An 11,158-nucleotide genomic window follows, 5' to 3' on the forward strand; every position below is an offset into this window, starting at 1 on the left:
TCTTAAAGTTTTTCAACTTTTCAACGTTGTTTTCAGTCTGGTTAAGCTTGTATTACAGAGTTTAGTATAAATTTTCTTGCGTTTTCAACTCAGCAGTGGTGTATACTTTCCTGGTTAAATATCGCGTATGGCATGTGAAGTTGTTACAACAGATGTTTTTCGTAAGTGTACTTAATTTTTCCGACTAATAATGAAAGCGTCATGTGTTTTGAGATTCACAGTTTCCACTTCGCTTCCATGTTTGTGCTAGAACTCTGAAAACAGTTCATGATCGAAACTGTCACCTAATTATTGTATTATAAGTCATCACAATGTTTGTCATAGATTTCACCAAGTATATCGATGCTGTTTATAATTGTCTGAAAAAAGTTTCAAGTATAGTTCGTCCGTTCGTGTTAATGAACACTTGTAAGGCCTTTAATAAAGGTTGGAGGAGTGAAAAATAAATTAATAAATGCACCAAATTATACGACTTCTGAGTTTGAGTGTACATATTAGGTAGAAAACGAACCCATAAGCTCGTCTCATACACGCAAGTGGGTTTCAATGGATCACTTCAATTACAGATCAGATTTTTACAAAAGATATCAAAAAGTAACTATTTTTATATTAACACTCATAGTATTATTTGATAGTATAAGCTACTTGCAGATGCAAATTGCTTATAGATACTGTATAGAGACAGTCACATGTTCTAATGAAAACTTACACTGGAACAAGGAGTGCTAGTTCTACAAGGTATGTAGGAGAGCTTCTGCGAAGTTTGGAAGGTAGGAGACGAGGTACTGGCGGAATTAAAGCTGTGAGGACGGGTCGTGAGCCGTGCTTGGGTAGCTCAGTTGGTAGAGCACTTGCCCGCAAAAGGCAAAGGTCCCGAGTTCGAGTCTCGGTCCGGCACACAGTTTTAATCTGCCAGAAAGTTTCGTATCAGCGCACACTCTGCTGCAGATTTAAAATCTCATTCAGGAGTAGCATTGCCCACAGGAAATGAAACTAAAAATTGTATCTCAGATAAGTGAATCTGATGTTCTACATTGTGTATAGTTACACGTGGGCAGCGCCAACAAGCAATTGTCCCACCACAGTCCAGATCAATTCCCTTTCAAACAGCGAGTTTCTCGTGTCACAAGGCAAAACTTCTACATTAAACACGTTGTCTCATCGACAGAGAAGCTGTCAGGAAGGTAGAGTTTGCCAACAAGCCATGTGGGCCTCTCTGGCTGATTCACTGTGCCAAGGAATGCAATTCGTTGGGAACTTCAGAGTTTAAGAAACATGCTTAATCCTTTAAGTACCAGAGGTTTCTGCCTCAAGCTACCATTTCATTAATTTTTTGTTTGGCGTACCAGTGCCTTTCGCATCAAACCACGAATTCTGTTGCAAAATACAGAGGTACTTCTACAAATGTTTCGGATGGCAACAGTCATTTACAGCGTTCAAAACAACAGTCGATGGGTAGATCGTGCAATGTGTTTGTAGGAGATTGTGGCTTTTTTTCGGGGTTGTCATGCGGAGGAGATGAATGACAGTGAAAGTAGGTATATCTGAAGTTACTCTAACGTAAATTTGTGTTTGTATTACTGCTTTTCGAGTGGCTTTAAAGTGAAACCAGTGTAGCTATATGAACTTTTTATATGAATTTATTAAATTATAGGCCCTTTTTTGTTTATTATTTATCACTTCAATCTATCTTAAGCTTTATGAGTTCATGGAAGTTTCTAGATGTTAGATTATATCCAGGAGAAACGCGAAATTCGTTTCAAATATATCGCATGAAAATATTGGTGGTGGAAAACTGTATTCCATAGTGGTTCCACAGAAAAATCGCCTGGTAAAAATAACTAATTGTTTAATTTCTGCTAATTTTTTCTTGTGTTCCTAGATTAGTCTGATTATTAAGGTTGATTTTATAAAAAACATCAAATCTGTATTCTAAATCGAAACCTTCTTCTTAAAGTAACTGATTGTTTACTTTTGTCAATATCTTCTTGTATGCGATTCTTACAGTGATAATAAAGATTAATTTTATGAAAATTTTTAAAATAATATGTTTTTGACTTTGCTGGAACTCAAAGGGTTAAGATATGCCTTTGCAGTTCTCAACCAAAGATGAAACTTCTCTAACAGACAGAGAAGTGAATATAAGTTCGGTGGGACATACAAGCGCTTATCGCTATGTGTATGAACACTTTTGAGGGTGACTTTTGCACGTTTATCTTGAGTAATTCGAAGAGTAATCTCTAGCAAAAGTGTCCCACTACAAAATCTATTTACATTAAGTATCCTTCAAAGAGATTATCTTAGTTTTTCCTGTAGGTCTAATAGTTTGCACGTAACGAGAGAGATTGTATGAGGCTCTTGCTCTTGGTATTTGATGGCGTTGCTGGTTGCATACAATCCATCGGTAGGGGCAGTTGTATTCCGAGTGGCCAGTCGTAGCTGTGTCACCTAAAAAACGCTGACTGCGAGCAGCAGTTTACAAGGCAGCGCCGCAGCAGCTGCAGACTACAGGTGTCGGCTTTTCGCTACTATAGTCTCGGAAGATATCCCTCGCGGCTGGTGGGAAGCTCGTGCAGACGCTCTCCCGGCCAGCGCAGTGCTTTGTCAGCCTCCCCCACCTGCTGCCCCCGCCGGCCGCAGTCTGCCCGCGCCCGCAGATCTGACGCTCGCGATTTACTGTGCGGTCTGACGGCGGGCACGCTGCGCGGCGGTCGGCCGGGTGGCTAGCCGCTGGAACGCACTCGCTGGAGCGGCGTCTGAAGCTGGCGCAACACCGCGCGACCCGGACAATACGCTAGCAATGGGGCGCCGCTTCCTCGTTTTCGTAACAGTAATTAGGCGACTGTGGCGCAGGGCGGCGCCGAGACGTCCATCACTGCATCTGTAACACATCCTGCCGCGGGCCGGCGTCGTTTCCCGGCAGACACCGAACGGGGCTTCAAGTTACATCCGTTAGTACCACGCTGTAATCGAATACCGAATACTGACAGGCCCATACTATTTTAGATGCCTTTTGTCACTAATCCGTTACGTCTTTTCAGTGTGCAGACTGGTTTCACGCGGCTTTCCGTCCTCCCCCGGTAGCTGAGTGGTCAGCGTGACAGAGTTGTTTTGTTGTGGTCTTCAGTCCCGAGACTGGTTTGATGCAGCTCTCCATGCTGCTCTATCCTGTGCAAGCCTCTTCATCTCCCAGTACCTACTGCAGCCTACATCCTTCTGAATCTCCTTAGTGTATTCATCTCTTGGTCTCCCTCTACGATTTTTACCCTCCATGCTGCCCAGCAATACTAAATTGGTGATCCCTTGATGCCTCAGAACATGTCCTACCAACCGATCCCTTCTTCAAGCCAAGTTGTGCCACAAACTACTCTTCTCCCCAATTCTATTCAATACCTCCTCATTAGTTATGTGACCTACCCATCTAATCTTCAGCATTCTTCTGTAGCACCACATTTCGAGAGTTTCTATTCTCTTCTTGTCTAAACTATTTATCGTCCATGTTTCACTTCCATACATGACTACACTCCATACAAATACTTTCAGAAACGTCTTCCTGACACTTAAATCAATACTCGATGTTAACAAATTTCCCTTCTTTAGAAACGCTTTCCTTGCCATTGCCACTCTATATTTGATATCCTCTCTACTTTGACCATCATCAGTCATTTTGCTCCCCAAATAGCAAAACCCCTTTACTACTTTAAGTGTCTCATTTCCTAATTCCCGCAGCATCACCCGATTTAATTCGACTACATTCCATTAACCTCGTTTTGCTTTTGTTGATGTTTATCTTATAACCTCCTTTCAACATACTGTCCATTCCGTTCAACTGCTCTTCCAAGTCCTTTGCTGTCTCTGACAGAATTACAATCTCATCGGCGAATCTCAAAGTTTTTATTTCTCTTCCATGGGTTTTAATACTTACTCTGAACTTTTCTTTCGTTTCCTTTACTGCTTGCTCAATATATAGATTGAATAGCATAGGAGAGGGGCTACAACTCTGTCTCATACCCTTCCCAACCACCGCTTCCCTTTCATGTCCCTCGACTCTTATAACTGCCATTTGCTTTCTGTACTAATTGTAAATAGCCTTTCACTCCCTGTATTTTACCCCTGCCGCCTTCAGAATTTGAAAGAGAGTATTCCAGTCAACATTGTCAAAAGCTTTCTCTAAGTCTACAAATACTAGAAATGTAGGTTTGCCTTTCCTTAATCTTTCTTCTAAGATAAGTCGTAGGGTCAGTGACATAGTGTGAATCCTAAGGACCCGGGTTTGATTCCCGGCTTGTTCGGAGATTTTCTCCGCTCAGGGACTGGGTGTTGTGTTGTCCTAATCATCACCATTTTATCCGCATCGACGCGTAAGTAGCCGAAGTGGCGTCAAATCGAAAGACCTGCACCCGGCGAACGGTCTACCCGACGGGCGGCCCTAGTCACACGAGCATGCAGCTTTCCACCCTAGTCTATCCATTCTCAACCGCAGGACGACAGAGGGCAGCACAAGTGACAACTGTGCGACTGTTTCTCTTTTCCTGACATCTAAATTCGTTGGAGGAAGACTGCCCTACGGTTTTTGAATTGCGAACAGTGAGAATGCTGAGGGTAAAAGCAATCGTTACCCGTGTGATAGCAACAATCCCTCAGCAACGAAACAATGGTATTCTAGAGAGAACTGTCTCAAGAGACAGCAAGCGTTGCAGTGCGAGCATAGTGTTTTGATTTTTTTAATACTCATTACTGATCTGAAGAAATAAAAGTTTACATAACTGTCAACATTAGACGCAGTAATTACCTTCATTGTTCTGACCTTAAATCTGAACGGGATAAATAACAGAACTACAAACGACTATGATCACTTACCTGCATACTGTATAAAATGCGAAAGAGATCGTGAACCTAGGTTTGGGAGCAAGAGGAAACATTTTTTTCTGTGTAACTGCTGCAGTTCTGCAAATGTACGTTTTTTGAGATACTTGTGCTTTAAGATCAAAGAGTTTTGTTGTTTTCAGCCGGATGAATTAACCGAAATGGATCGACGTTTGGCTGATGGTTACTTCAGTCATCTTCCAAAGAATCGAAGGTTTATGAGGCAGACGTCGCACGATTTTGACGAATTCTCAAAAGTGGTTCAAATGGCTCTAAGCACTATGGGACTAAACATCTGAGGTCATCAGTCTCCTAGACTTAGAACTAATGAAAACTAACTAACCTAAGGACATCACACACATCCATGCCCGAGGCAGGATTCGAACCTGCGACCGTAGCAGCAGCGCGGTTCCGGACTAAAGCCCCTAGAACTGCTCGGTCACAGTGGCCGGCTTGACGAACTCTCCACGCTTGGAGAAGAACTTTGTTATTTCAGCTGACCGCGGGGGTAAAGTTCAATTTTTTTTATTTTTTGGTGCGAAAGAGGTACTCTTACACAGCCACATCTTTACCAAATGAGAATATTTTAATTTTACACAAACTCGTCCTTGAGGGGGTAAAATTGTATCCGCTTTTATACATGGTGGCGAGAAACAGTCTGAAATGATTGTAAGGGGGTTTGCAGGACACTTTATCCTGGGAAATAACTGTCAAGAAAAAAATTCGGTCTGTTGCATCTTTTCCGCACGTAGTCAATCGGAAGGTTAAATTGAATTAGTGCGAGTCGGTCTCACAGAGTAGCGGACAGACAGCAGAGCCTTTGTCTCGGGTTAGATCCTTACTTCCGTCGCATCTCCAATACTTGATGGCCGTGTTGTTCGATTTTAGGAAATCAAACGAAGAACACGTTTGATGACACCGTTACTGGCGGGTTGCTTGCATTTGCTCGCAAAACGGCCTGAATGGCTACATTGTGTGCTAATTAACTCGGGTACGGTGCAACGTGTGTCCAATTTTTTCATTAACAAATACTTATCACCACAACCAACCCTACAACACTCTTAGAAGTTTTATGACGTTCCCTTAGAAAAATTAGTGAATTACTGTGCTGATAAACCTCTTAACGTTATTTGATTTTCAAACAGCTGAGCAAAACTGAACGTACTCAGATATTTCTCTCTTTATTTATTCTGATCATCAATAAACTGACACACAATATTTTTGGCACAACGCAGTCTGACTTTCAATAATCCCTACAAAAGAATGGCCCCTACTACCAATAACCTATACCTTTCATGAATCACTTACCGCAAAAAAATCTTCATTACTCAAACTACTGCAGTAAAGCGAGCTCCAATACTGCCAGCCAAATAAAAGATTCTAACTACTGAAGGCACTAACTGCTGATAGGCACAGTTAGCAAATGATAGATTTTGATAGAGAGCAAACAATATATTTACCTTAATAGTGATCACAAGTCATTATATATATATATATATATATATATATATATATATATATCAGTTCATGACATCCAGTCTTACAAATTTACTGTCTCTGACGGACACACGTCCAGATCATCCGCTCTCAAAACTCCGCCATCTCTCTCCCTACATCCACAACTGCTGGCGGCTCACCTCCAACTGCGCAACGCTACGCGCTGTTAACATCCAACTGCCCAACACTACAATAGCAAATTCCTACAATGTAAACCAGCCACAGACTGCACACAGCACAGTGATTTTCATATAGAGCGCTACATGGCGTTACCCAGATAAAAACCTAAATAGCCCACTTACAGTGTTTACATTGGTACTGACCACCCTGTATGGGAATTACTTTAATAGCCTAGAAACACACTAGTTCTATTTCGTTACCGCCCTGTGTGAATGTGTCAGTAACTTTACGAGCAGTTCGATTGATCGCACTGCCCGCTGAAACTGCAGAGCACAGATTGATGTGTAAATTCACCACTCCTGTTTGCGGAATTTGGAACTCTAAGACGGACGTTTGGGGGACCACTTTATCTGAGGACGGGACAGCGGTTTACAGCTCTCTTAGCTTCTTGGTGTTTTATCGATTTCCATACCTATTATGATTCTGAAGTACCCATCGAAGATTATTTCCTGTGTGATAAATGTCGGTGTCAATACGACAGCTATACGCTATCTTATCAAAAGCGTCAGAACACTCCTGTGTAGCCTGAAATTTACTGCTAAATGTCACCATAGGAAGTGAGAAGTATTGTGTTGCCAAAGAGAAACCATAACAACAGAAAAGGACGGTCAGAAGAGCTGTGTGACTAAATCGAGCACCAGCAGGCCTCGTGTAATGACAGACAGGGACAGTCGAACACTGCAGAAGGTGGTTGTAAAAATCGCGTGAAATCAGCAGAGAGAGAATCATTTGTGAGTTTCACCAGCGCTACACTGCTACCACCATTCCAGCTATCACTATGAGTGTGCGTAAGCGGTTAAAAGCATTGCTGTGCTTTGGTCGAGCAGCTCCTCATAAGTCACACATATCTGTAGCCAGTACTACGAGACACTTGAGTTGACAAAAAAAGTGACGACACTGGGCAGCAGATGACTGAAAACGAATGATTTCTAATGATGAATCACGCTACGCTCTCTGGCAGTTCGATGAAGGGGTTTGGATTTGGCAAAAGCCTGGAGAGCGTCACCTGTCATCTTGTGTAGTGACAACGGCTCTGAGCACTATGGGACTTAACAGCTGTGGTCATCAGTCCCCTAGAACTTAGAACTACTTAAACCTAACTAAACTAAGGACATCACACACATCCATGCCTGAGGCAGGATTCGAACCTGCGACCGGTGTAGTGACAACGGTGAAGTGAGGAAGAGTGAGTTGTCGTGGTTGGGGTGTGGTCCCTTTACCGCACCTAAGAAACTTTTAAGTGCAGATGAATAAGGACACATTCTGCAGTACTGTGCACTGCGTAAAGTAGAGCAGTATTCGGAGAGGAAGGTTTTGTCACGACGACAACCCACCACGTCATAAAGCAGCGTCTATAAGGCACAAATACAATATGAAGACCCCACGGAAAAATGGGGTAAGTCCATTTTATTAAAAAATGAGTTTATGGAAAATTCTGATGGCCAGCCATCGGTACCACAAGGCAGTTGAAATGACTTTCAAATACCGTAGGAAGGCACCGACATACAGACGATTTCACTTTCAATGGTAACGGAAAGAACGTTCTAAGACGATCTTCTCACGGTAAGAATGTGGCAAGTCAAAGGTGTGCCTCAGCTATTTCAAATACACCTGCTAGGTAATCGGGCTGCGGATGTAGACAAGATCGGTTGAGTTCCTGTTGCTTTGGACAACAATAGTGTATAGTTCGAAGATCCTCTTAGGATCATTAAAATGTGTGGAACATCAAAGTGTGAAGGTGAGATGCCATCTGTTAATGAATCAACTAAATCGAGAAAAATGACAGTATGAGTAACGTTTGCACGGTGTGTCTCATGAGTTAGGCAGAGACACCAAATGCTCAATTTTTTCATGTTTCAAACAAATCAGTCCCACGAAAGAGGAGAGCTTATCAGTTTTTTGGGTACTGGAACGACAAATCTTCCTGTTACACCAGCTAAATTTCGGTGACATTAATTGCTCATAGAAGGCCTAGGTATGATGATTCCAGTGCCAGAGATTTCTCTTTGCGATTTACTGTAAGAATCAAATAAAATGTTGGGTGAAATTCCTGTTTGTCAAAAGGTCTTCACTGCTTTTCAAGGAATTATCGTTTTGCTATTTCAGCTTTCATCGAGGTCTAACAGAGAAGCAATATTTTACACTTAGGCTGAACATGTAGGGAATAAAGGACGGGATGAAGTTATTAGTATCATGCACAGTTATGTGAGTGAAATACTCGATACAAAAGTAAGGGGTATTGTAGTATCCTCTGATACGTGCTCAGGAGAGAGTTAGAACTATGCGGTGTTCGTATATCGTTAATTTCTTTCGTACGAATAAGAGATGAAATCGTGTCAAAATAGTATTTCCAATAAGAGGAAGCTTTGATTGCCAAGGAAATGGACTGGCCGGCCCAGAGTCCCAATACGTACCAAATGGAACACCTTTGGGACGGGCTGGGTCGACTTCGCACCAGACCATCCCTCCTTCCGACTCTTGAGATACAATGATCTGCCACTCCTCCACAGACATTCAGACAAATCAGAGTTCTACCCATTGCAAAGATTAACCGAGTACAAACCCCACTGTCCACAAACAGATGTCCGCATACGTCTGATCAAGTAGTGTATTAAGTTACTTACACAAGTCAGATAATTCGACACATTTTCTGTGATAACTTGACGAAAACTGAACGTCGACCTATTTCTTCGTTTTGCTATATGCTTGGTGGATTGCCTTACCTGCGTCACCTAGTATGGGTCAGAATACTTCTAATTTCTGAAAGAAATAGAGCAACGTCGCACCCAGAAGGGGGAGTTCTGTTCCGCGTATTTAAGAAGTATGCTATGTGGAACCAAGGCATTAAAATGGTGTCATGGGAGTGCCCATAGCCGTATCGCAGACTTGTTTGTAGGTAATGCCTTCAAAGGAGAAGTAATTGTGGCTGAGGGTATAGTAGGTCATAGCGACTAGGAAGGAGGTTGTTGGGTTGGAATTCCTCGCGCGTTGGGAAAGTTAGTGCTAAATAGTGGTGAGGCCATCGGCACTAGGGTTATTAGTGTAAAGGAAGGTGGCATCAATAGTGATGAGTAGGGCATTGTGTGGCAAAGGGATACGTACTGTGGAGAGTCGGTGGATGAAATGGTTGGTATCTTATACCTCCCTCATATAGGTTCCGTCTAATAGGTTGAAGGTGTTTGTCTAAGAGAGCAGAGATTCTGTCAGGGGGGGCACCGTAACCAACCACAATGGGATATCCTGAGTGGTTCAGTTCATAGACGTCAGCAAGGATGTATAAGGTGGGAGTGCGGAGAGTGGTAGGGGTGAGCAGAGAGATGGACTCTGGGGAGAGGTTCTGGGATGAGTCTAAGGATTTGAGGAGTGACTGGAGATCCTGCTTGGTTTCTGGAATAGAGTTACTTTGGCAAGGTTTGTAGGTAGAAGTATCTGATAGCTAGCAGAGTCCTTCTACCAGGTAATCCTTGCGGTTCAAATCAACAATGGTGGAGTCGTTATCTGCAGGCAGGATTATAACGTGGGGATCAGTATTTAGATGGTAGACTGCGGTTCTTTCTGCCGATGTAGGGTCAGTAACATGAAATTCGTGTGTGTGCAGATGAGTCTCATAATACATTGTTTTATGGTCATTTCTAGCTTGTTACTTATCATTTCGCTCTTAAAGAATTATGCGGCAGACAGTCTGTTGTTATGACGGAGTTGCTGACGCGCTTGTAAAACATACATCAAACACACGTCGTCACATCTTTTGTATAGGTGGCCTTTATGGTACTCGATGTACTGAAAGTCACACAAGAAATGCTGTCCTTTAACTTGCCGAAGACATCGATGTAAGTGAGCGCAGTGTTTTCATCTCCATGCTCTATAATTCGGCCATAATAGGCGACCTGATACCAGAGAGAGCGAGGTGATTCTAATAGCTGTGTCACTGCGAGCAGGAAATGGACGCCCGGCGCCAGTACTGCCTGGATAATGGCCAACGGTTTTGCAGTAACAGGTTTACAAGGCCTCCTGCTGAGGACAAGGTCGAGGATGCCCTGCTGGCATTGACGACGAAGTAATTAACGTGAACTCGGGACGAGTCTGTTTTTCATTTTCCTTATTAACTGAAAGGTTCATCAAAACTTAATTGCCTTCCGCTCGGGAAAAATAAAATGAGACAAATCGCTGTTCGACTTTTGTCAAACAGAAGTGCTTTTACAGGTTCCTCTGAATCGAGTGTCAACCGGTGTGCATACACGTCGAATCCCAGACAACAACAGCAGATATATGGGTTTATCATCAGACTGCTTGCATTGTAACACTGCTGAAAATAACTGACAACCGTAATTCTGAGTAACAACGACAACATAGGAGAAATTTTCGAAAGAACTCAGTACTGATGACTATTCTCAATATGTACATTTAACAATCGTTCTCCTTATCATTGCTCTTCGATTCTCCACCTGGACTATCATAACACAAGATTCATTCTTGCTGTGTACACTTCCTTTTAACGATCACTTTAACAATCTTCTTCAGAAACACTAATGTACTTAAATGGCTATCTTCCTGAAGAGATAAGCAATTTATTTCGAAACAATAGCTTCTTTCAGTATAAATGCTGGTGGACATC

General features: G+C 42.5%; 1 non-coding gene across 1 annotated transcript; it reads left to right on the forward strand.

The window, feature by feature from the left end:
* Window positions 1-823: 823 nt before the first annotated feature.
* Trnal-caa lies at window positions 824-898 on the forward strand. The gene has a single exon. It is a non-coding gene; the product is annotated as a tRNA-Leu (tRNA).
* Window positions 899-11,158: the final 10,260 nt, after the last annotated feature.

This window comes from Schistocerca americana, chromosome 8 (genome assembly GCF_021461395.2).
Source record: "Schistocerca americana isolate TAMUIC-IGC-003095 chromosome 8, iqSchAmer2.1, whole genome shotgun sequence".
Lineage (NCBI taxonomy): Eukaryota > Metazoa > Arthropoda > Insecta > Orthoptera > Acrididae > Schistocerca > Schistocerca americana.